We start from the raw sequence: 25,440 nt of genomic DNA, 5'->3' as shown, positions 1-25,440 counted from the left end.
ACAAATTGTAATGTAATTCCTATACCATAAAATTCACTCTACTAAAGTTGACACGACAGAGACTTTAGTGTATTTGCAAAAGTGGATCACCATCACCATTATCAATTTCAGGACATTAGGGATCACACCCAAAAAGAAACGCTGTACCCAGGAACAATCATTTCCCCCTTCTTCTTCTCTCCTCCCCAGTCTCTGGAAGCTATAATGGATTCCTGTCTCGGTGTATTGGTCTGTGATGGACTTTTCATAGAACATATAACACAAGTTGTGGTTTTGTACGAATGGATTCTTTCACTTAGCATGATATTCATTTAGGGTCTCATCCAAAAAAATCCATGCCCATTCCAATGTCCTGCATTGTTTTCTATGTTTCTCTCTAATAGATTCATAGCTTCAGGTCCTGCATTTCAGTCTTTGGTCTATTTTGAGTGCTCTGTTTTGGTAACTTTTGAGAGACAGCGGCCCAGATTCATTCTTCTGTATGTGGACATCCAGATTCCTACGTGTCCTTTATTGAAAAGACTGTCCTTCCTTCAGTGTGCGTTCTTGGCATCTTTGTTGAAAATTAGTCGACTGTGGATGCACAGCTTAGTGTGATTTAGATATGGGGTATCCCCCAGAGGCTCATGTGTGAGATAATGCAAGGATTTTGAGAGGAAAAATGACCAGGAGATGAGAGCTAAAACCTCATAATGGATTAATCCACTGATGGATTAGCTTGGTGGTAACTGTAGGCAGGTAGGTGTGGCTGGAGGAGGCAGGTCACTGGGGCTGTGCCTTTGGGGTTTATAGAGTTTGTGTGTGTGTGTGTGTGTGTGTGTGTGTTTCTAAAATTAATTCTAAAATTCTAAAAATTTTAGAGTTAATTTTCCTATGTCTGTGAAGCATTATCTTTGCAAGTCTGATAAGGATTGCGTTTGATCTGACGATTACTTTGAATAGTATGAATATATTAACAGTAGTGGTTCTCATCCATGGATACCATGTTTTTTTTTTTTTTTTTTTCTGGGTTTTATTTATTTATTTATTTTGGGGGGCATTCTTTGTTTTTGTTCATCATTGGTTTATATTTCTCAGTTTGTTCTTTTATCTCTTTGGCTAAAAGTACTTCTTTGTATTGATGGATTGATTATTGTAGCTATTGTAAGTGAGATTGCTTTCCTGGTTTCTGTTTGAGATAATTGGCTATTGGTATTTAAAAAAAAAAAAAAAACCTACTGTTTTTTTGGTCCGTTTAGTTTGTATCCTGCAATTTGCTGAATTTGTTTATTAGTTCCAACAGTGTTTTTGGCAGACTCTTTGAGATTTTCTATATATAAGATCATGTCATCTGCAAACAGTGACAATTTGAATTTTGCTTTTCCAATTTGGAGTCTCTTTCTTTCTCTTGCCTGGTGGCTCTGGCTGGGACTTCCAGTCCTGTTGACCAAAAGTGGAGAGTGTGGGCACTCTCACTGTGGTTTGATTGGCATGGCCCTAGTGATTAGTGAGGCTGAACATCTTTTCAAATCCATATTGGTCCTTGGTCTATCCTTTGTGGGGGATGTCTATTCCTTTTTCCTTTTGATACACAGTGTGCCTATTTGTGGGGCATTGTGTGATAATCCAATACATGTATACAATGCGTAAATTTGGATAGTAAGCAATTCCAACTCCTTAAGCATTTTTTTTTAAATTCTAATTAGTTATGTATGACAATAGAATGCATTTTGACATATCGTACATTAATGGAGTATAACTTCTCATTCTTCTGGTTGTATGTGATGTAGAATCACAGTGGTCATGCAATATCATTTCTTTGTGTTAGGAAACTTGAAAGGCCTCTTGCAGTTCTTCATAAAATATATAGCCAATTATTTTAAATTACACTCACCCCACTGTGCAATAGAACACCAGAATTTACTCCTCTAGTTGTTGTTGATGTAGTTGGGCTGTAGGATCTCTCTATATAGTCTGGGTATTAATCATTGAACAGATACAAATGGTATTTTTTTTTCTTTTCTAGTGCTGGGGATGAAACCCAGGGCTTCATGCATGATAGGCAAGCCCTTTACCACTGAGCTTCCTCAACCCCATAATGTATTTTTAACTAGAGCTTTGGCTTTGCATTCTAACGCAGTGATAATTTAAAATAATATTTTTTTCTAAAGACGTGTTCATGATTTTTTCCCCTTTGCTCTAACAAATAGTTATAAAGCATCTACACCATGTTGAGCACTTTTCAAGATTATTTCAGATATAAATAGTCATAGGTTACATATCTTGTGCAAAACCCATCAAATTCAGGATGGAGTCAAGATCTCTCCTTACCTGCCCTGTGAGCTGTCCAGGTAGTATCGGACCCTCTCTTCCAGATGTACAAAGTAACTCTCTGGGGTGTTCAGGGGCATGTCCACAATCCCCTACCCAATTTGGGACAGATGTCAGGATGGGATCCAGATGTTTTGACTCCCGGGCCAGAGTTCCTACCACACGTGAGGCATCCTCATTGTGGTTTGATTGACATTGACCTTTGAAAACAATGCTTGCTAAGCAAATAAGGAGAGCCAGAGGATGGAAAGCCAAACATTTCACAAACCATGAGCAAGAAACGAAACCATCATCCTCAATAGTTTTAGGAACGTTCGTTAAATAAAACAAACAGAAGACCAGCGGAAATCCGCACCGCTCCCTGTGTTGCAGAAGGATACGTTTCTGAAAGTGGTTGTTAACCTAATTCTGTTCAAAATTTCCATGTACGTATATTAATTCTTCTGGGATTTTGACTTTTGACGTGACCTACCCCCTAGTGGTTTGGGAATCCATGATGCTTTGTACTTTTCAGAAAAACTGAGCACCTCACATGGTTTGCCCTTTTATTTGACATTAAGAAATCGGTGGACATCAGAATCGGGCTAAGCCAAATTCATCTGCTGATAGGCCAACGTAGTGGACTGCAAAATAAGAAAGTCTGAGCAGAGGCTGAGTTGCAGCCTGGTCACTGGAGTGAGACTCTTGTCTGCTCCACTCTGGAGACTGAATAATAGCTTTCATGATCCTCACAACTGGAGAGGCCTGGCTGGAATGCTCCAGCCTGGGAGCTGTTCAGAGTTTACAAAATCATGACTTTGGTGAGTGAGAATTTCAATAGAAATAGAACTTGGACTCAGTCCGGGTTGAATGATGTCCCTTCCAAAAAGATTTGTTGTGGTCCTAGTCCCCGACACCTGAGAAGGTGACTTTATTGGAAGATACCAGATCTTCATGGAAATAATCAAATTATATCATGAGGGTGGGGCCTCGCTCAGGGAAACTGGGACACAGAGACAGGCACGGACATACAGGGAGAAGGTCCTGGGAACGTGAAAGGGCTGCCTACCAGCCAAAGAGAGGCACCTGGAACAGATCTCTCCTCATGGTCCTCAGAAGGAACCAACCTTAAAACATCTTGATTTCAGTTTTCTAGCCTCAAAATGATCCGATAATAAATATGCATTGTTTAAGCCACCCAGCGTGTGGCCCCTTGCTTCACCACCCTCCTGCTCCTGGTTGCCTTCATCAGATAACCCAGGAGTAAGCACACACTAAGGAGATCCCGGAACGTGCACTCCCAGGGGTGACACCAGAGGAATCCTGATGAAATTAAAAGCACAGTCCTTACCCCTTGAGAGAGTTACAGTTTAGTTGGGGCCAAAACACATACACAGTCCTAGGAAACTCAAATTAACAACACGAGATGGCGTTGGGAGAAAGGAGTTAGAACTGCAAACCAGTGTCCCTCAAGCCCAGGTGGTACAGGGACCTCCTTTGTTGTGGTAGTTTTTCTTTTTTCTCACAGATTTATTGATATAAAATTCACATACTATAAAACCAACCCACTTAAACACCGAGGTCAGTGGTTTTTACGACAGACACAGATTGGCAACCGTCACCAGTGTCTAATTCTGGAGCATGTTCATCACCCTTAAAAGAAACCCCATGTCATTAATAGTCACTACCCATTCCTTCCTCAGACAGCCACTCAGCTTCTTCCTGTCTCTCTGGATTGACCTATTCTAGATATTTCACATAGATGAAACCCTGCAGCACGTGGTCTTTAGTGACTGGCTTCCTTTATTTAGCATCACATGTTCAGGTCCCTCCATATTGTAGCTTGTGTCAGTACTTCCTGTGTCAGTACTTCCTATATCAGTACTGGCTATCTCAGTACTTCCTGTGTCAGTTCTGCCTGTGTACGTACTTCCTGTACCAGTACTTCTTCTGTCCGTACTTCCTGTCTCAGTACTTCCTGTGTCAGTACTTCCTGAATCAGTACTGGCTGTCTCAGTACTTCCTGTGTCAGTTCCGCCTGTGTATGTACTTCCTGTACCAGTATTTCTTATGTCAGTACTTCCTGTCTCAGTACTTCCTGTCTCACTACTTCCTGTACCAGTACTTCCTGTCTCAGTACTTTCTGTATCAGCACTTCATTGCTTTTGACTCTTCTCAGCAGGCAAAATTCTACATCTACACTCTTAGAATTTTTGGTCAGGCCTGAGAACTAAATCAACACCAGACAAATAAACAGGAGAAAAGCATTCAGATTTATATAAATTGATTCGACACAGGAGCCCTTATCAGGAAATGGAAACCTCGAAGATTGGAAAAACCTACCTGCCTTTGCATTAGGTGGAAAAAAAGAGAAAATGGTGGGTAAGCAGTTAGAGTAGATGGGGAGGCTGCAGGAAGATAGGAATCATTTTATTAAGGTCTTTTTTGTTTTTTTCCACAGAATTCTTTCAGCTGTGTCTCTGAGTCAAAGAACATGTTCCTTCTCCTGGGATAGGGAGGGCTTCTTTCACACGGAAGTTTCCAGCTCCTCTGTGCAGGATGAAGACAGATTAGGATGCCTTTCTCGCATCTGCTGTCTTTCAGGTGCCTCTCGCTCAAAATAGTCCTTAACCCCACAGTGGTGTGTCTTGGGGCAGCATATTGCCAAATAGTATCCCATCGTATGGCCACGCCACATTTTGTGTATCCATCATCAGTTTATGGATCCTGAGTTTGCCTCCACTTTTAGGATATTAGGAATAACACTGCTATGAACATTCGTGTATATATTTTTTTGTGGATTATGTTTTCATTTCTCTCAGCATGGAATCGCTGAATCATGCAGGCACCTTTTGGCTTAGGATGTCAGAGACCCCCCCCATCTAAAGGAAAATCAGAGTACACTTCTTCCTGCTGTTGTTTCATTTTACTCTTAACTATAACCTCTCATTAAATATGTTTAAATATCGATTCCTCCCTCTCTTTAGATCCCTGTCTCCAACAGTCAGGCTAATCCACAGTCTTGTGTAATCTCCAGCATTATCACTATCTGGATGTTGTTTATGTGTTTATTTATTCCTGTCACTACATACTTATTTACTGCCTATCCCGTGTTCCTCACTAAAATATGAGCTCTATCAAACACCTTTCCTGTCTTGTTTAATGCTCTCTTCCCAGCACTTATGACTGTGTCTAGCACAAAGTAAATTCTCATGAAGTCGTTAACGAGTTGAAATAAATACCTTCTCTGGTATTTAACCTGAGGATCCCGGGGAATTCTTCAATTCTAGCTAGAAGAAAGTCTTACGTGTAGTCTGTTTTGTTCTAATCCAAAAATAGAGGTGAGGAGCTTATGGAAGTACTGGGCTATACTCATTCAACAAGCACAGGAAAAGAATTTCAGATACAGAGAACAGCATGACCCAAGTCTGAGGACCCGCCTGGAGAACTCAGAGTCTCCGTGTAATTTTCATAAAACGTGATTCCTGAAAGAGGGTGGTTATCCAATCAGCAAGCCTGGCCCCACCTAGCTCTCTGGCTGCCTGTTGGGTGATGTGATTCCTCCCGGTCCCACACATTCCTGCCATTATGATCCTATGTGAGGTCCCCACCAGTGCAGAGCCAAGCTGGAGCTCCACAACTGTGAACTGAATACTTTTTTTCTTCATAAGTAGCCCGCCACAGGTATTTCATTATAGTCATTGAAAACAGACTAATAGTCTCCCCTTTCCTATTTGATTAGCAAGGCACCTTGAGGCTGATGGTGAAGAGAGATTTCAGCTGAGGGGACTGAGCTTTCCCTGGGTAGTCTGACTTCCTGCAGATGCCCTCGTAATGGAGAGTGGTGTTCATCAGAAAACAGACACAGCCCAACAGCCTATGGTCTGTGCCACATTTACCACCATTAAAGAGGCTGTGATTTTTTTTTTTCAAAATTAGATATGGCAAGCCAGGTGCAGTGGCATATGCCTGTGATCCCAGCATCTCTCAGGAGGCTGAGACAGGAGGATCGTGAGTTCAAAGCCAGCCTCAGCAAAAGCAAGGCACTAAGCAACTCAGTGAGGCCCTGTCTCTAAATAAGACACAAAATAGGGCTGGGGATGGGGTTCAGTGGTGGAGTGCCCCTGAGTTCAATCCCCAGTACCAAAAAAAAAAAAATTAGGTATGTAGCCAAAGACTTAAAGATTTAAGTTCTCCATCTCCACCGCTCGTGGGCTCCTCTTATCTCCTTCCCTTAGCTCCATGGACACACACACGCCCTTCCTCTCCAGGTTGCTGAAATGACTTAAGAAGCCCCCACGCAGCCTGACTTCTGGTGGAGCAGATATTTTCTCATGCTCTTCGTGATGTAGTTTTTTGCATGCGCCCGATAGGATCCACTGAATTTTTAAGGTCACAGTCATTGGCAGATGGGAGGAGTTCCCTGCTATGAACTTTGAGGCGTGCTCTGGCTGACTTCCCGCTTGATGGAACAGTGAGAGAGATGGATTTTGCTTAAACCAACAGTGAGAGGCGTAACAGACTACCCAAGTCAATCAACTGTATGATTTTTAATCAGCATGCATTATTCCCCCCCCAAAAAAAAACCCCAAATCTCATTTTCGTATTTTTCCTTCCCCAAGGAGTCTATTTTCCTCTCTGGCAATATCTCCTCTGCCTCTCCAAGGTACTCGGTATGAACAGTTATTGTCTTAAATGATGGATGGGCTCATCCCACGGTCCTCAGCAGCAGCACCACCTGGTAATTCTTCAGGTCTGCAGAGATCTGAGACCTGCCTCTGCCTCTTCTGACCCGGCCCCACCCTCCTTTCTCCCCTGAAGTTGTTCCTCTTAGTCTCCGTGATGTCCCTGCAGACTCATGGTCTTAAGCCTGAGGTGTCCACTTGGGGCCAGCTGCTGTCTCCATGTAACTGCTCACCGGGACTGTAGGTTTCTACAGGTCACTGTGTTCGTCAGCCTTTTCGCTGCTGTGACAAAAAGACCCAACCAGAACAACTGCACAGGAGGAAAAGTTTATTTGAGGGCTCAGGGTTCCAGAGGTCTTAGTCTACAGGAGGCTGGCTTCCTTCCTCAGGGCTCGAGGTGAGGCAGAACATCATGGTGGAAGAATGCGGCAGAGGGAGGCAGTTCTCATGGCTATCAGAAAGCAGAGACATTAAACTGCAGTTCCAGCCGATGTCGATCCTGAGACGTGTGCTTATTTTTCTCCACTTTGTTCTCCTCCTCCTTCTCTCTCTCCTCCTTCCTTTCCCATATGCATGCAGGACTCATTAATTCTGTGATGTTTCATGCACATTTATGTGTTTGTCAGCTTTCAGTCACTATAACAAAAGACCTGAGATAATCCACTTGCAGAGAGGAAAAGGTTTATTTAGGATTACCAATGGGAGGTTCTAGTCCATGGTTGATTGGCCGCCATTGCTTGGAGCTCACGGTGAAGAAAACACATCATACCCTTCCACCATGCTGTTCTGCCTCACCCCAAGTCCCACAGCTGTGGAGTGGGCCATCCAGGGACCGAGACCTCTGAAATCGTGAGCCCCAAATAAACTTTTCCTCCTGTGCAATTGTTCCTGTCGGGTCTTTCTGGTCAGATCAATGATAAAGCCGACTGGAACAGCTCCCTTGCTTCCCAGTGGCGCCACCCAGTGGACCAGGCCTTTAACACAGGGGCCTTTGGGGGCCATCCAAGATCCCAAACTGCAGCAATAGAGCCAAATCCTCCTATTCTCCCCGCCCTTGGGCTCTTACTGAAATTATTGAAAGTTGCTGACTTGCTGACTTGCTCCATGTCCCTATGAGTTTCTCCGTCCCTGTAGTTTGTCCGTGGGCGCCCTCCATCCATCTTATTTTCTAGCTGTCCTCTCTCAAGGCTCGATGGCCTCTCCCTTTTGTAACTGCCTTTATTGTTGCCGTGGCTGCTGCTGCTAACCCCTTGATGGGCAAACCTGAAATAGGTCATTAAGCCATCCCAGGAGGCAATTGGCTTTCTGTGCCTTGCGCCTCCTGGGCTGAGTTCCATTTGACAAATATTGGCCAAGCGTCTGGGTTGGAGGTGAACTTCTCTTTCAGCAGAACTTTACCCCCTGCTCTCCTTGACGCTGGCAGAATAATAGCTCTCCTCCATTCAACGCTTCCTCCTGCTGTGCACCCTCACCCCCGGCCAGCCCACCTGTGAGAGACGCCTGGCAGACTACAAGGGTCCAAGGATGCACTCCAGGTTACTGTAGATCCAGCCACTCCAATTTCTTTCATCACCACAAAAATCCCTCGCTTATTCCCACTGATCAAAACTTCATCCCCCACCCAGATTCTTGCCTGAAAGGTCCCCTTGAACTCTGCTGAATCTTTTTTGTTTGTTTGTTTGTTTGAGCAGTGCTGGGGATTGAACCTGTGGCCTTGTGCATGCCAGCCAAGGGCTCTACCCCTGAGCCACACCCCCAGCCCAACTCTGCTTATGCCAATGATACTCATTTCTCAAACATCAGCTAACCTCTTCTATTAGATTTTCCTCTGCCCAAATCATTGATGATTCTCCTTCACTTCTCCAGCCCTTGAAGCCTACATATTTAGCACTTGGTGCTAATTAAATGATGATGTTTATTTCCACAGGCCCTGATATATTCATGGGCCAGATTTGCTCAGCAACTGTGTTTATTTTGCCCCTACTACATTTTTAACGTTTTTGGGTTCGTTCCTCTTATTATGAAATGGAAAGCTTTTATATTTCCATATCTATTTCTTGTTTTTCTTTCTTTCTTTTTTTTTTTTTTTTTTTTTTTGGTACCAGGGATTGAACTCAGGGGCACTCAACCCCTGAGCCACCTCCCCAGCCCTATTTTGTATTTTATTTAGAGACAGGGCCTCCCTGAGTTGCTTAGGGCCTGGCCGTTGCTGAGGCTGGCTTTGAACTCATGATCCTCCTGCCTCAGCCTCCTGAGCCACAATGCCTGGCTATTTCTTATTTTTCTTTCCCCCGCAAAAGGAAGATTTGCGGTGTCAGGATGGCCTCCACCCTGCTCAGATGAGGCACAAGCTCTCCGGGCCCCACAGTCCCAGGCACCCCCTTTTTCTCTGACCTCCCCCCCATATGTAAAACGGCACAGTGTCTGTTGACAGCTGCTGCCGTAGCCCTGGTTGGGATGATGATCTATCTCACACTAGCAACTTATCATTCTATTTTATTTTTTAAGAGCTTTACGGATCTGCAGGGTAGTTGGGTTCATCCTGACACACTCATGTGTGTGTGGAAATCGAGTTCAGCTCATGAACCCACCTTTCCCCTCTCAGCCCCCTGTTCCCCTCCTCCTTCCTCTCCTCTACCAGACTCCTTCGGCTCAGCCGTGTTAGTTTGTGTTCGATTGGCTCTTTGTGATCATTCCCTCTCCCTTCCCCTTATTTTAGTCTAGCTTCTGCACGGGACAGAAGTCGTTTGACCTTAGAGTTTCTGAGTTTGGCTCATATGGCTTAGGATGGCATTAGCCACTTCTGACTGTTTACCAGAAAATGCCATAATTGTAACGGAAAGCTTGGTCCTTGTCCCCAGTGCCAGTTAAGGCCAGTTTAATAACGAGGACACGGTTTTGAGAAAAAGGAAAAAAAAGTCTTTTTGCTTTGCAAGCAAAGGAGAAACATAGGGGACTCCGGTCCCAAAGGCTGTGACTCTGCCCATCAGGAGGGACAGGGGGGTCCCAGGGAGTCCTGATGGTGTGTTAGGATTCCCTTGTTAATTGGGGAGACATTCCCTGCCCAGATCCTCTGCAGCATCTCCTTCCTGTAGTGGGTGTGCTCCAGGGTAAAGAACTCGGGGAAGAGAAGATCACACTGTGTCCCTAATCTTGTTAGGGAAGGGGAGAGGGGAGAAGAGAGGGAAAAAAAACATTTCTTTAAAAAATAATGATAATAATCCTTAGCGCAAGAAGGGCTATATTCAGAAAGCAAAGGGACCACTGTTACATAATATTATTCTTTTTAAAAATGGCTGAGGGGCTGGGATTGTGGCTCAGCGGTAGAGCGCTCGCCTAGCGCGGGCGGGACCCAGGTTCGATCCTCAGTACCACATAAAAATAAAGGCATTGTGTTCTTACCATTCTACTGAAAGTTTAATCAAAGAAAGGAAGAACAGTAAAAACAACAACAAAAAAAAACAGGCCTTACTTTCAGGCCTATTGAACAAATCCATTTGTTTCCATTATTTATTCATTCGTGTTTCTCTGGTTACGACCCAAAAATGCACTTTAGAATTAGAAGCAAGCAGGGAATCTCACCATTTTGAGTGTCACAGGTGACACCAGAAGCCACTGAATACACGGAGTGGTTTACAGTAAGGAAACTGAGACTCTGTGCAGTCATGTGGCACTCACGTGTCTCCAGAGGGGGACATAGTGGACCCCCCTCTGTATTTGACATGTGCATGCTCCCCTGGGCTGCTCCACCCAATGCCTGAGCCAGGAGTTGATACTAGTTGGGGACGCCGTGGCTTGGTGGCCTGGGACTCCTCTAACAAGTGACTTGGTGTGACCGCTCCTGTTTCAGTCAGGTTATCCACCACTGGCTGTGAGTAAAGGATCTGACCAGAACAATTCTAGGAGGGAAAGAGCCCAGACCAGACCGGAAGCATTTTCTAGATTTTAAACTAGCGTGTGGCCCAAGCCTTGGCAAATAAAATAGAGTGGAACCAGCTTTAGACAGAAACGGACCTGAACTCAGATTCCAGCCCTGCTCTTCATTAGTCCTAGTGGAGACCCTAATTGAAAGTGGAGGAGGAGCTAAGTGGTTGAAAGATTGGGTGTGAGAAGAGCATCCACTGCTGGGGGGGATCCCCCTGCCCCAACGTGGGGAGTGAAAGTTGCATAAGATAAGGCCAAAAATCAGGTAGGATAAGAACACGCAATGCCTCCTGGGGCATCGTGTGGATTTCTGCATCCTAATAACTGCAGAATATTAGGACTTTGAAAAAGTGTGTGTGGGGGGGGGGGAGGTGAGGAGGGGAGGCCAAAGGATCTGATTTGCCACTTGAACATAGCACTTTGGCTCCATTGAGAAGTCCTGGAGCGGTCCGCAGGGGATGCTGGGACTCGTTTAAGGAGACAAAGGCTTGGGAAATCGGTGGCTTGATGTTGCATGATAAGGGCAGAAAGCAGAGGCGAGGGTTTGGGAATTTAAATCAATAGGATTTGTCTGCTGGTTGTGCACGGCAGGGCACGGCAGACTCCTAGAGCTGGTGTGAGTCCACTGCCCATTGTATTTGGTCCTGGTTTGAGCCCATGATGAGCACCCACGGAATCCTTGCCGTTTGGTGGAGAATAGAGTCAGGCATGAGAAGCTAAAGGTGTTCACCCCACCCTCCCTGGAAAGAAGAACGGTTCTAATTGGCCTCACCTCATAGAGCTGGCAGAGAAGGAGGAAGCAGGTGTGTGCCCCAGAGCAGAAGGGATTTTTTTTTTTTTTTTTTTTTTTTTTTGGCAAGAGAAGACATTAAACTGGGGCTGCAGATCCGTCTTGCTGACCTTAGACAATATGTTCTCCTGAGCAGAGGGGAAGAAATAAGGTCACGGGATAAAGGCCAGGGATGATGTCATGACAAAACCCATCCAATTCTGCTACTCTCGCTGAAGTGGCAAGGATCAGAGAACACATTTGAGAAGCAAGGGAGCTGTTTCTCCGTGCTCTCATTCCGATGAGTTAAAAAACCAGGCTTAACCACAAACTGGGCTCTTCTGTGATGCTCTCAAGGGCCTTCTTCACATGCAGGGACTGTGAATTTATGGAACCGAGTGTCTCCTGGGAGACTGATGTTCACCCGGTCTTCACAGGAATCATATGTGATTGCTCATCGGAATGAGTCGCTAGGAAGGAAAGGTGTCAGCTACTCTAGGTCCGTTGAAGTGAGTTCTTGGCCTAGACTGCAGGGTCAGGGATCTGAACCCCTAAGTTATCACAGAGGAGATGAAATAGAAGGAAGGCAATCTTGGAAAAGCATTTGAGGAGGAGGGAACAGCCTCAACAGGTTGCACGACCTGTGTTGGTAGAAGGTGCCTTTCCAAAATTGCAGCAGCCTTCTTTCTGCTTCCTAGGATAGATAACACAGCTTCCCCGCCTTAGAGCAAACTCTAAGCTCCCTGAGAAAGATCAGGGTGTGTCTTGATTTGTGATTCCTGTCACTTAGCAAGGTCTGACCTATAGTTGGCATTTAAAAAAAAAAAAACAACATGTTTCTAAACATTAGTATTCTAAATTTACGTTATTACTTGAGTATGCATGAAACTAACTGGAAATAGAACTTCTGGGAGCCCTAGAAGTCACTTCTCAAATCTGTTTGTGTGGTTGTTAGAGTGAGCACCCAGGTCTTGAATAGCTCCTTCAAGAAAAGTTCATCACGCTCTTGATAGGTGTCATATTTGGATAGAGTGTAACAGCTCAGATGGGCATGTAGAGAAGTCCTCATAATAAGACATGGTAGGTCCTATCACACAGGGAAATCAGAAAATTTTAAATGGTGGATCATCTTTGCATGATTTCAAAAAATCTGAATTTTAGTTAACAAGGTTCCGTTAAATCACCTAATGTCTCTAATAGCATCACTCAAATTTCATTTAACAATGTTATATTAACTGTGGGTAACTGCGTAAATTACAGGCTTCACTGTTAGATCTTCAGGCTTGTGTGTGAATAATAGAGGTACGACGTAATTGGCAACCAGTCATGCTGATTTTTCCAAGCCTGTCAGTCATTTGTCTGAGCATCTGCTACGCGGTTCAAGCACAGACAGTGAGGCAGGTAGCTGTGTTGTTTCCATGTCTTAAAGGGATAGACACAGGTGACATTTTGCATATAGTTGAAAGATGGGATTGTTCAACAAAGATAGAAATGCAGCAAAGAGCAATACTGGAAGTTAAACTGAAAATAATTAAAAATAGAATTTCAAAAGAATTAGCTGATCCGGACTCTAGGCATGGAAAAGATAGTCACTATCTTAAGTTATAGAGAAGTTGGTAAATACTGTTGAGACTACACTTGATACACTTTTAAAAAAAATAAAATAAAGCACTTTTCTTTTTCTAATGTTTTAAATTCCCATATAGAAAATGTAGGCTGTTAATATTTCTGAATTGCCTTACATAGACACAGCCAACCGTAGGTGTTGAATGTTCTGCCAAAAGATTTTTTTGAAAGTCACAGAACAGCTGTAATTTTTGCAATTGATTGATTGCACAGTTACAGACTGAGCTCTCATTTCTCCTTAAAAGAAAATCTCCCACACTACGGTGGAATGCTAAGAGTGCCTGCACTTTGGTTTCTATTGCAAACTTTAATATCAATGTATTTCTTATATAGAAAAAAATGTACGAGCCATAAATGTACCACTTGATCATTGATCACAAAGTAAACTCTTTCATAAAAACCTCACGAAGTAGAACAGGACCTGCATTCTAGAAGTCTCCCTTTGGGTCCCTTCCCAGTGGTAAGCCATTTCTTGGTTTTTAGTATCAAGACGAATGTGTTTTTGAATGAATGGAGTTACTCGAAAGATGCTGTTGTGTGTCTTTGTCTCACTGAGCATGATATTATTTCCTTTGGCAGAAGTTCATTCATTTTTAAAATTTTTTTTTATTTTTTTTTAATTTATATGTGACAGTGGAATTCATTACAATTCTTATTACACATATAGAGCACAATTTTTCATACCTCTGTTTGTATATAAAGTAGGTTGACACCAATTCGTGTCTTCATACCTGTACTTTGGATAATGATGTCCATCACATTCCACCATCCTTGCTAACCCCTTGCCCCTCCCATCCCCTCCCACCCCTCTGCCCTATCTAGAGTTGGTCTATTCCTCCCATGCTTCCCCTCCCTATCCCATTCGTTATTACTGCTACACAGAAACCCATTCTACAAACATGCCTCAATTTGAAAAATCCCTTCTACTATGGATAAACATTAGCATTATTTCCAGTTTGGGACTATTCTACATAATGCTGCAATAAACATTCTAGTACATGAGTTTTCATGCACAAATTCACACGTTTCTTTTGAGCATATATTTAGGAGTGAAATATGTAGGGCACAAGTCATATACATATTCAGTTTTGGTAAATACTTCAAATTGTCTTCCAAAAGTGATTAGATCCATTTTTAGTCCCACCTGAAGCACACAGTTGTTCTACATTTGCTATGTTTAGGTGAAGCTTTGGGTCGATGTTTTCTTTCCTTTTTTCTTTTTCTTTTTTTTTTTTTTTTTTTTAGTTATTCTGGTGGATTTATAGTAGTCAATCATTGTGATTTTATTTACATTTCTCAATGACTAATGAAATTGAGCCCCTTTTAACTTGGTCATTGGTTATTTGAGTTTCTCTATGAAATAACTTTCCGTGTATTTGTCTGTTTTTAAATGGGATTATGTGGGGTTTTTTCCTTACATATTTACTGAAATTTTTATTTTCTGAATACAGGCCCTGCATTGTCTATTTTATCTTGGGGACTTTACTCCAAGTTTCTATTGGTAAAAACATTTCCAAGAGTCACCCTGTGATGTTGAAGCTATTGCTTATTATTTTTTTTTCTGATTCATTAATTTCTACATTTATCTTCCCCCCCCCCCCTTTTTTTCTTTGGAGTGTGTTAATTTGCTATATACTTTATATAATTTCTTAAGATGTATTTTGTATAATTGATTTTCATTTTTTCTGATACGAAAAGAAAGACCACCTATTCTGCTTTACTTACAACTTCAATTTTATCTGCATCCAACAGCTTTTATATCTCGTTTTTATTAGCATTCAATTAAAAGTGTATTCTGTGATTTCTTATTTGACCCATTGGGTTGGAATCATGAGACTTAATTACTAAACACTTGGGGAGTATCTTTATGATTGATTTCTAGTTTAATTCTACTCTGGTCAGAGGAAATAATGCTTTATGGTTTCAGTCCATTAAATTGTGTTGATATTAGACTTATGGACAGCCATATGGTTGCCTTGGGTATACATGTGTCAAACACTTTAACATTGTATATTTTCTTGTGTTTGTCAAACACTTTAAGCGGAAAAGTCTTTAATTATGACATAAGGGGACGATCATGTCAAATGCAGAGACTGAACTTGCATGATGAAGCAAAATTTCCATGAAAATCATGAATTATATTAAAACTAAGCACAAAGGGCAAGGTTATCTATTTTCGTTTTTCTTTCTTGCAGAACCAGCGGTCAAACCCAGGGTCCAGGAGACTAACTATAATTTTAACGTATTCTTGTTGACCCAATTTATAAAATTGTGTCAAACACTTTTGAATTGGACATTTTCTGCTGGGTTTTTTTCTTAGCTAAAATCTATATATGGCAATTAGATCAGTGTGTGAATTGAGTTGCTTAAATATATTGTACCTTATGAATATGGTGATCATTTGTCCTGTTAGATCCTAGTAGAGGGATAGGCGAATATCTCACCATCATTGAGGGCTCCCCCCACTTTTTTTTGTCCTGTCAATTTGGGCTCATTATATTGAGGCTGGTTTAAGGTTTGCTTGTTTTTTTGGAGGGGTGAGGCAGGACTGAGGATTGAACTCAGGGGCACTCAACCACCAAGCCACATCCCTAGCCCTTTTTTATATTTAATTTAGAGAAAGGGTCTCACTGGGTTACTTATGGCCTTGCTGAGTTGCTGAGGCTGGATTTGAACTTGGGATCCTCCTGCCTTAGCCTCCTGAGCCGCTGGGATGACAGGTGTGCACCACCACACTTATCACCTTCTGGTAAGGCTGATTTTATTTGTCCTAGGCACCTGTAATTCGTAGTTTCCTGGTGGATAGAGTCTTATTATTATGAAATACTTCTGTTTATTTCCATTGATTCTTCTTTGCTCCAATTCGACTCTGTAATCAGTACGACTGTAACACATTTTTTCGTAGACCTTGTTCAAAATCATATGGTATATATATATTTTTTTATCTTTTATTTTTACGACTTTTGTATATTTATATTTAAGGGATGCTCTTGTAAGCACCATGGGATCATTATTTTTAATAATTCAATCAGACAATCTTGTCTCTAAATCGAGGCAGATTTTTATTTACCTTTAATACGACGGCTGATATGTTAAGTGCACTCCTCTTACTATTTGCTATTGTTGTGCTGTTTTATTGCTTTTATTATTTTTTTTACCTTATATGTTAATTTTTTTCTTTTCTAACTGCATCATTATTTCATTTCTCCCTGTGGGTTTTTTGGTCATGTCACTTTCTTCTTCTTTGAATGGTCACCCTGAATACTACAACACTCACATGGACTCAGTAGAGTCTATCGTAAATTATTCATTTTACCTCTTACCAAAGGATACAAGAGTGGTTGAGCCCCACCCCCCACCCCCCGCCTGCAGACTTCTTGTTATTTAATGTCAGCAAAAAACACCACCCTCTGCACCTTTCACGCTGTTGTTCTGGTGTGTTTAATCCTGCATACGTTCTCAACTCCACAGACAGTGCATTTCTTCTTTATTACACAGGCAGCCTTTTTTTAAAAAAAAATATTGATCCATGATGCTTTTCTTTATGCTGCTCCTCATTCCTTCCTGGGTCTTTGTGGTTCCTTTCGAGAACATTTTGTTTCTGCTGGAAAAATTCCCCTTAGCATTTTCTTTGAGGCTGCTCTGCTAGCAACCAATTCTTGCAAGTGTTGTTTGTTTAAAACCCTCTTTGGCTCACTTTTCTTGTGGGGTGCTGCTGTCTCTATCAAGATTACTTTTCTTTTTTTATCATTTAAATATTTTTTTTAAAAATAAGATACTTGCTTTATTTTTCCTAGTTTTTTGATCTTATTTTATTTTTTTAAAATACATGACAGTAGAATGCATTACAATTCTTATTACACATACAGAGCACAATTTTTCATATCTTTGTATATAGAGTAGGTTCACGCCGATTCATGCCTTTATACATGTACTCTGTTTTGATTTGTTTTGTTTTGTTGCATCACACTTCTTATTACACATATACACCACAGTTTAATTGGGGGTCAACAGACTTTATATCAATATTACTTTTCTTTCAGTATTTTGCGGATGGTGTTCCATCGTCCTTTAACTTCTACTATTTCTGTAGAGAGGTCAAATACCAGCCTCACTGTTCATTCTTTGAAGGTTATGTTTAGCTTTTTTCCTGGTTGCCTTTGAGAATTTCCTCCCCCACCCCCCTCTCTCTCTCTCTCGTATCAGTTATACTATGAGGTTCCTAGGCATTTATTCTGCTTTGGATTCCCAGCAGCTCTTAAACATATCAGATTCCTAGCACAACTTGATAGGTTTGGTCTGTTTGGGGGAATTCTCAGTCCTTATCTTTCCAGGTATTATTTCTGCCTCATTCTCCTTTCCTACTGGAATCCTAAAGATACATGTTAGGTCTTTTCATTGTATTTTATTTACCTCTTGGGTCTTTTCTCTATTCTTTTTTTTTTCTCTGTGTGCTAGAATCTAAGTACTTTCTTCCTATCTGACTTCTAGTTCATGAACCCTTATGCTCTTGGATCTAAATTGTTAAGATTACACTTTGAGTTCTTAATTTTTGTATTTTTTTTTTTGGTAGAGTCTTCATTTGATTCCTTTTCAGCCATTAGTTCTTAACAGAAATTTTCCATTTGGTTTCTTGTGTTCATAATCAGATCTTTTCCCCTAGTCTGCCTAGTCCTTTTGAGTAAATATAGAATGTTCTATTTGAAAAATGATGAAAGTCATTTGAGACTGTGAAAGATGTTGTATTCTTTCAGAAAGAAAGTAAGAAGAGGCACAGAGCAAATATTTATACCAGGGAATTTTCAGGAAAATATCTGGAAAAAAATGAAGATAAGAATATGATGATAAAATTATTTAAGAAGACAGATTTAAGGCAATAACTCATACACTCTTTTAGACAAAACCTCCTAAAGACTTAAAGGAGAAAGTTACTGACCCTTTCTATTAAACAGCAGGCTCTTCTGAATGTTGGGTTATGCCAGGGTAGTCCTACAGGGAACCAGAGTAGAAAGAAATACCTATTTCAGAAACATTTTCATTGTGACTTTTGTTTAATGAAATGAAGCATGATTACATATGCAAGAAAGACAGAGTGATTTTAAATTTTATCAGCTTGTTTTGAAAAAGACAAGATGCACAAAATGAATACAGGCAGAAAGTAGAGTTAAAATAATACTTGATTGCAGACTCAGGCCATTTCTTAAGGCAACACATGACTAAGAAATTGAACCCAGAGTTCAGAAGTGTGACTATCTCTAGGAAGCAACTGAGACTTTTTCAAGAAACTGAAAATGTAACTGGTCGGATTTCAAACTTACTTATGAGTCACTGACTGCTCCTACTTCCTCTTTTCTCCTTTTTAAAATGGGGATACCTGTAGGGAATATTCTATGCTTGTCCATAGTTGGATATCATGTGTGGGACAGCAGAAAGATAACTTATTTCCTTTGTTTATGGCTCTTTAGGTCAAGGGGGCCAATTTCACAGAATTATACTTACGTACCCTCATCCATACTAGACCTAATTCAGGTGTCATGATCTACAACCTTAAATGGACATCACAATAAAGGAGACACTTTAGGATATAAGGGAAGAGATTATGGCTTTGTTTGTTTGTTTGTTTGTAAGTGGGAGTAATATAAGTAATTTGTAATTAGAGTGAAGAACTTTTTTAAAATTTCACAAACTTTTTACAATCTTCCCACTTACTAGTAGATTTCATGTCCCCTCTTCTTGAATCTTGCAAAATTTGTAACTACTTCAACCAACAGATGATAATAGAAGTGAAACTATGTGACTTCTATGCTAGGCCAGAAGAGTCTCAGATGCTCCCATCTGCCCACTCTGGGAGAAGCTCAACTGCCACTGAAGAAGTCTGAATACTTTGAAACTGCATGTTGGGGTCAGCAGTCTTAGCAAATTCCCAGTCAGTAGTCATCATCAACTGCTGGCTATGTTGGGGTGCGCCATCTTGGATGTCCAGTCCTTCAGATGGGTAGGCTTAGCCAGCATCTGATTCCAACCAGAGGAGAAACTCTAATTTATACTCTCCCATCTGAGACTTCATATATAAGTTCTTGACCCATAAAACCCAAATAGAAAAAATAGATGCTTTAAGTTGCTAAGTTTTGTTTTGAGAATTTGTTGCATGGTGGTAGAAATCATGACCCTGGGTGTGGGGCCAAGGAATTCACATTTCAACAAATGTACTTTACATGAAAAGGTGTGAAATTTTAACCATGGGGTGTGATTTACACCAAGTTGGGTATCTCCCTCTACTCCTCACCCCTAGTCCAGGTGACCAGAGAACAAAGAAATGGTACCAATCTCTGTCTCTGGAGGTAAAACCACAAACAATCCAATACCTGGATGAGGAATAATCTCATGACTAGTGGAGAAGGTAACTCCTGGCTTGATTTATCTCTTTGATATAATTCTGGGAGGAAATGGTTTTCTTTCACAGACTTGGCCCCATGCTGTTAGCTCAAAATATCAAGAGTACAAAATTTTCCTTGATGCCTTTTTGTTTTCACTATTGCTGTTTCCTTGGGGCCAATGAGAGGGCAGAATGCAGAATTTGAGACATTCATTATCCCAAAGCACTGCTGTGCTTGTCTCTGAGGAAAAGACCTTTTGAAAGCAATTTTGCATTAAAAATGGTCTTCCAGGTCCATGAGAAGTTATCTTAATATTTGCGTGCAGAATACTCAGTGTTTTTCTGATGCTTTCTAATCGCATGTTGGTTATTTATAATCATGTGGATTGTGTGTTACAATCATTCCTTAGTTCTCTTTAATGAACCTGCACACCTGGTAACTCTCAGCCCCAGTGATCATCGATTTATTTGCTGTCTGTCATTAGAGATGCTAGGGATACACAGGAGAAAGAAAGTGAGTTTTTAAGTTAGACAAAGTACAGCTGGTGGCAAGATTGGAGGTTTGCACCTGGGCTCATTCAGCATCACCTCACTTTAAAAAGAGAAGAGTTTTAAATCTGAAAGGTAGTGCCTCCTTTGCTATATCTATAATCCTCTGATCAGGGGCTTCTTTTCCTGAATGATGGAAAGAGGAAATAAGATGAGAATCAGCGGTATGAACAGTGTCTCCCGTCTTCAAGGGGATGTCCTTAGAGTGAGCGATTGGCTACATTTAATTTCCTTCTCTGCAGAACAAGAAAGAATCTACCATGCTCCACAAGTGCTCAGCAAATAGCTGAGGTTTTTTTTTTTTAGTAGTACTGATGGTTTATCTTTTACAACTTTTTACAATTTTTTACCATTTACAACTCTGGCGTGGTTCATTTTATTTAATTAACTTATTTATGTGGGACTGGGGATTGAACTCAGGGGCACTCAAACACTGAGCCACATCCCCAGCCCAATTTCGTACTTTATTTAGAGACAAGATCAAATAAAGTTGCTTAGCACCTCGCTTTTTGCTGAGGCTGGCTTTGAACTTGGTATCCTCCTGCCTCAGCCCCCTGAGGCACTGGGATTACAGGTGTGCACCACTGAGCCTGACCCACTTTATCTTTTTTTCTTTATTTATTTGCATTTGTCCCTCTCCCAAGACATTTAGGCTTATCACATACATACAAAATCAATATAGGGAAAAAATATAGAATTGGACACAGAAAAAAAATATGCATTCCTGGGGAATACAGATTTTAGTCCACATTTTTAGGAATAAACTTTCACTACTTACTTTATTGACCTTGAAAATAATTAAAATCATAACTAGGTAAAATTATTTTACTCATACAACTGTAAGTATGATAATTCCTTCAAAACTGCCTTTTCATGTTTACATTAAAAAAATTAAACATATTGTATTAGAACAAAAGTTTGGGTGATCATGGCAATGTAGAATTTCTTGGGGGAAAAAAAAAAAACTCTTATTTGTTCTGCATACTAAAATCCAAAGGCTAAGAGGCATAGATATTTGCTAATTAGTTACCAAACAAAAAGGGAAGGGATATTTCAGGTTTGGGGCTCTTTACATCTTGTAATTTTTTTTTACATTAGGACATCCACAACCTATCAATTTCCTTTTAATAAAAATCTTCGTCCAGGATTTTCCAGATCACATAGCTGAATCATTTACTTCCTGCACTCTAAGCAACATCAAAAATCTGCCCACATATGTGAAGGTATTTAGAAAAATAAAATTAGTTGATCTTCTTCCCAACTGAGCTTTCCGTTCTGCACCTGTAAATATATGTTTGGATCATGCACAAAATTAGAAAGAGAAAATGAGAGCGTAATTATGTTTTGCATAGACTAATTAAAATATTAGAAGAGAATTCTACATCTCCAGAAAGGGTATAATACATGAGAAATACCCATAAGATGATTATGTAGAAGAGGGAATGAATCAGTAATAAACAGTAATACCACCTGATTCTAGATCACTGGCCCATGGTACGTGGACATGCTGGAGGAGACACCTCCGGACTGGGAGTCAGGACACATGCCCCTTCCTACATCCACCTTGGACAATGCAGTTCAACTCCCTGCACCTCAGCATCTACTACAAAACTATCCATTTGAACATCAAGATGTCTTCAGTGAATCCGCATAATACTGAGGTAGTCGAAGGCAAGCATTCTGAAGAGCAGGAAACCTAGAGCAAGGTGGTGGGGTCAGGGCTATGGGGAGTGTGTAAAGCAGTCATAGCACAGGGGTCAGAGGAGTCATTAAGAAAATGAGTCTTGAGCAGAGATTCGAAGAATGGGAGGGAACATACCAGGCAGACAACTAGAAAGGTCGTACTAGACTCAAAAGGAAAAACCTGCGCCGAGGACCTAAGTCTGCTTGTGGACAGGATGTTACTGCAGCAGGGCTAGCTCCGGGGAATTCTAGTAGGGAATGGGGTCAGACATATGAGGACTAGGGGAAATGACACAGGGCCCAGGGGTTTGTGTAATGACTTTATCTTAAGCAAAATGAGACGACATTATGACGTTAGGAAGAGAATAGAGGTAGACTTCATGGAAAATGAAAGTAGAAGCTGAAGACAAGAAAGAGACAATTGTCTATCTTGGTCATCTGTCTAGTAACTTGGACCAGTGTGGTAACAAGGGGCAATGGAGAGAAATGGGAAGATCCAGGCTACACTTTGAATATAGAGCTAGCATGGTTTCTGGGTCAATTAAGGGTAGGTACAGTGTGAGAGGGAGAAGTCAATGGGGGCTCCATGATTTTGGATCTGAACAAGTAGCAGCAATTGAAGTTGACAAGCAACAGAAGACAGTAAAGGGTATGGGTGGGGTAGGTTTTGGGGGAAGGTTCAGGGGTTCAGTTTTGGACATGGTAAGTATTAGATGTTGGTTAGCCCTTAAGTTAGGAGAGGTGCCACGTGCGTTCATTGGGATACAAAAACTAGAACAGTAGTGTGGGGTAGAAAAACCAATACTGCATTAGGGCTATGGAAGATGATATTTAAAGCCAGTCCACTAGATGATATCATCAAGAAAGTAAATGCTGATAACCGTAAAATGAGAACTGGAACCTGACATTCCAATACCGGGAGGTCAAGGAGAAATGAAAGAAATAGCAGAGCAGTTAGGGAGTTGAGATGAAGACCAAGACAACACTCTATGCACATATATGAATAGACCACCATGAATTTTACCTTCACACATATCTGTACAGCACCGATTTAAAAGAACTATCGCCGGATGGGGTAGCACACACCTGTAAATCCCAGCAACTCAGGAGGCTGAGGCAGGAGGATCGCAAGATCAAAGCCAGTCTCAGTAACTCAGGGAGACCCCTGTCTAAAAAGGGCTGGGGATATGGCTCGGTGGTTAAGTGTCCCTGAGTTCAATCCCTGATTGTCCACTTCAGAGAGTGGACAAGTCTATGTGCTAGGGAATCGGACTCTTCAAAATGGTGGCCAGAGACCATAAGAAGCCAAAAAAGATGGGCAGGACCCAAGAATAGGCCACTTTGAAATTTTTATTATGTTTATATTGGTATGTTATGATTATGCCAAATATCTTAAAAGATCTAAGCACAAGTCAACTCCAGTTGAAGTGGTGTTTAGTCACTGGGTTTTTCAACATAGCCTCGTTGGAACTTGGGAATTGAGTAGTGAATGACTTGAATCGCAAGGGTATTGGCTGCAGACCCATCCAATTAAAAGGCATGGGTTTGGGTTAATTTTCCTATTGGCCTAAAGATCTCCAAACTGGACTTCTTAATGGTCCTGAGAGAAATTTCTTTGGGTCTTTGTGGCTCCCAATATTTCAGATCTTGGGTCTATATTCACCTCAATCAATGGAAAGGACACCCCGTAAAGACATGCTTGGTGAACATCATCCCCAAAGAGTTAGGAGGAAAGTATATTTTAGCCCTGGGGATAGATAAAATTAAATACAGAGATGATAAAGAACATGTAACCAAGGATCACAGTGATCTTATGTTAAGGACTTACCTGCGTATATCTGACCTAGTAGAGTCACGAATTAGTCTTGTTGTTCCAATAAAAGGTTGAGCTCAGTGATCCTCGGACTTGGAATTGTGAGTGGAAGTGGAAATTTTAGTAAGGTAATCTAGAACCTTGTCAATAGTCTACAATTTCTCACACTTCAAAGTAATACATTATGTTCACGAGGTTTATTTAAGTTCTCATGAGGGCTTCACATGTTGATAAGACTTTTGAGATTCTAAAAGTCTATCTGGAGAGACAAAATGCATGAATGTACCTTGAAATTGTTAGTTTATTTAGGAGCCAAAGCCTTAAATATATCTGAGAAATTGTTAGATGAATATGACTATTTTTAAATGATCTTAAAAGCTTCAGGAAGAACGAGGTGTTTGGATTTATTTATCTTTTAGTTGCAGTTGGACACAATACCTTTATCTTATTTATTTATTTTATTGTGGTGCTGAGGATCGAACCCAGGGCCTCACAGGTGCTAGGCGAGTGCTCTACCGCTGAGCCACCACCCCAGCCCCAAGGTGTTTGAATTTATTACTAACATAAGTTAAATATGATTTAAAATATCAATTAGTTTGAATCCCCTGTTAGTGCTCAAGGCCATCTCAAAATTCACATGGACATTTTGTTTATGGTTTGTAAGTTTTTTCTTACTCTTTTTGGTTCCATGGAATTTATTTTCAAATAAAGTCAGGGAGGGTCACATTATTTTTCCACTTACCAATCAGTGATCACTCAGCCATCTTTTCACACTTAACTTGAACTTTATTTTCCTTCTTTTTTTTTTTGATACTGGGGATTGAACCCAGGATGCTTTACACTGAGCTACATCCCTAGTCCTCTTTCTGGTTTGTTTTGAGGCAGGATCTTGCTAAATTTCTGAGGCTGGCCTCGAACTTCTGATCCTCCTACCTCAGCCTCCTGACTTGCTGGGATTACAGGCTTGCACGACTATGCCCAGCTTTGTTTCTTTCTTGACTTGCTGTTTGCTTTTGTTGTTCAGACAGTCTCTTCCACAGTGTGTAACTATTTTAATTATTCTCACTGCTATTACTATATCATTTTACTTATCTGACTTGATATTTTGCTGTATCTTTTCTGGATATTCTCACTTTTATATTTCAGACAACCTTTAGTATTATTGAGTGCAGGTACAAATGTGTAAATGGTAACATTTTAATTGGAATAACATTGAATTTACAACATCCTGCTGGTGCACATACCCACATATATTTAAATCAAGATAGTGGCTCCATTGTTTCCGTTCATTTAATACTTATGGAGATGATCCTATTTCTGCCTCTCTTAATCTATTAATATCATGAATCACATTCATCAATTTCTTCAGGTTGAAATAATTTTCCAGTTATGACCATTATACCCTCCTTAACGGGGAAATGATCATCCCTTACATTTAATGCTGCATCCTATTTTTAATATGAGACTTTCTATTCCTTATAATTTTCTCAATTACGTGTATCATTGTTCATCCGTAAAACTCACCTTCTTGCTTGTAGCTCGTTGTGCATATTTTTGAGAAAATTATTTGTTTTGCCAGATATGAATGTGTATTTTGCATAGAAGGTTCTGACATGCCATGGAATTTTCTGTATTTGTACTGTATTGTGGGGGTGTTTTCCCTCTCTGCATTTCTGATTATTGATGCGTTCTCCTGTTTTGAGTTATTAGTGTACCCAGCAATTTA

This window comes from Marmota flaviventris, chromosome 20 (genome assembly GCF_047511675.1).
Source record: "Marmota flaviventris isolate mMarFla1 chromosome 20, mMarFla1.hap1, whole genome shotgun sequence".
Classification (NCBI taxonomy): Eukaryota; Metazoa; Chordata; class Mammalia; order Rodentia; family Sciuridae; genus Marmota; species Marmota flaviventris.
This window is presented reverse-complemented; position numbering follows the sequence as displayed.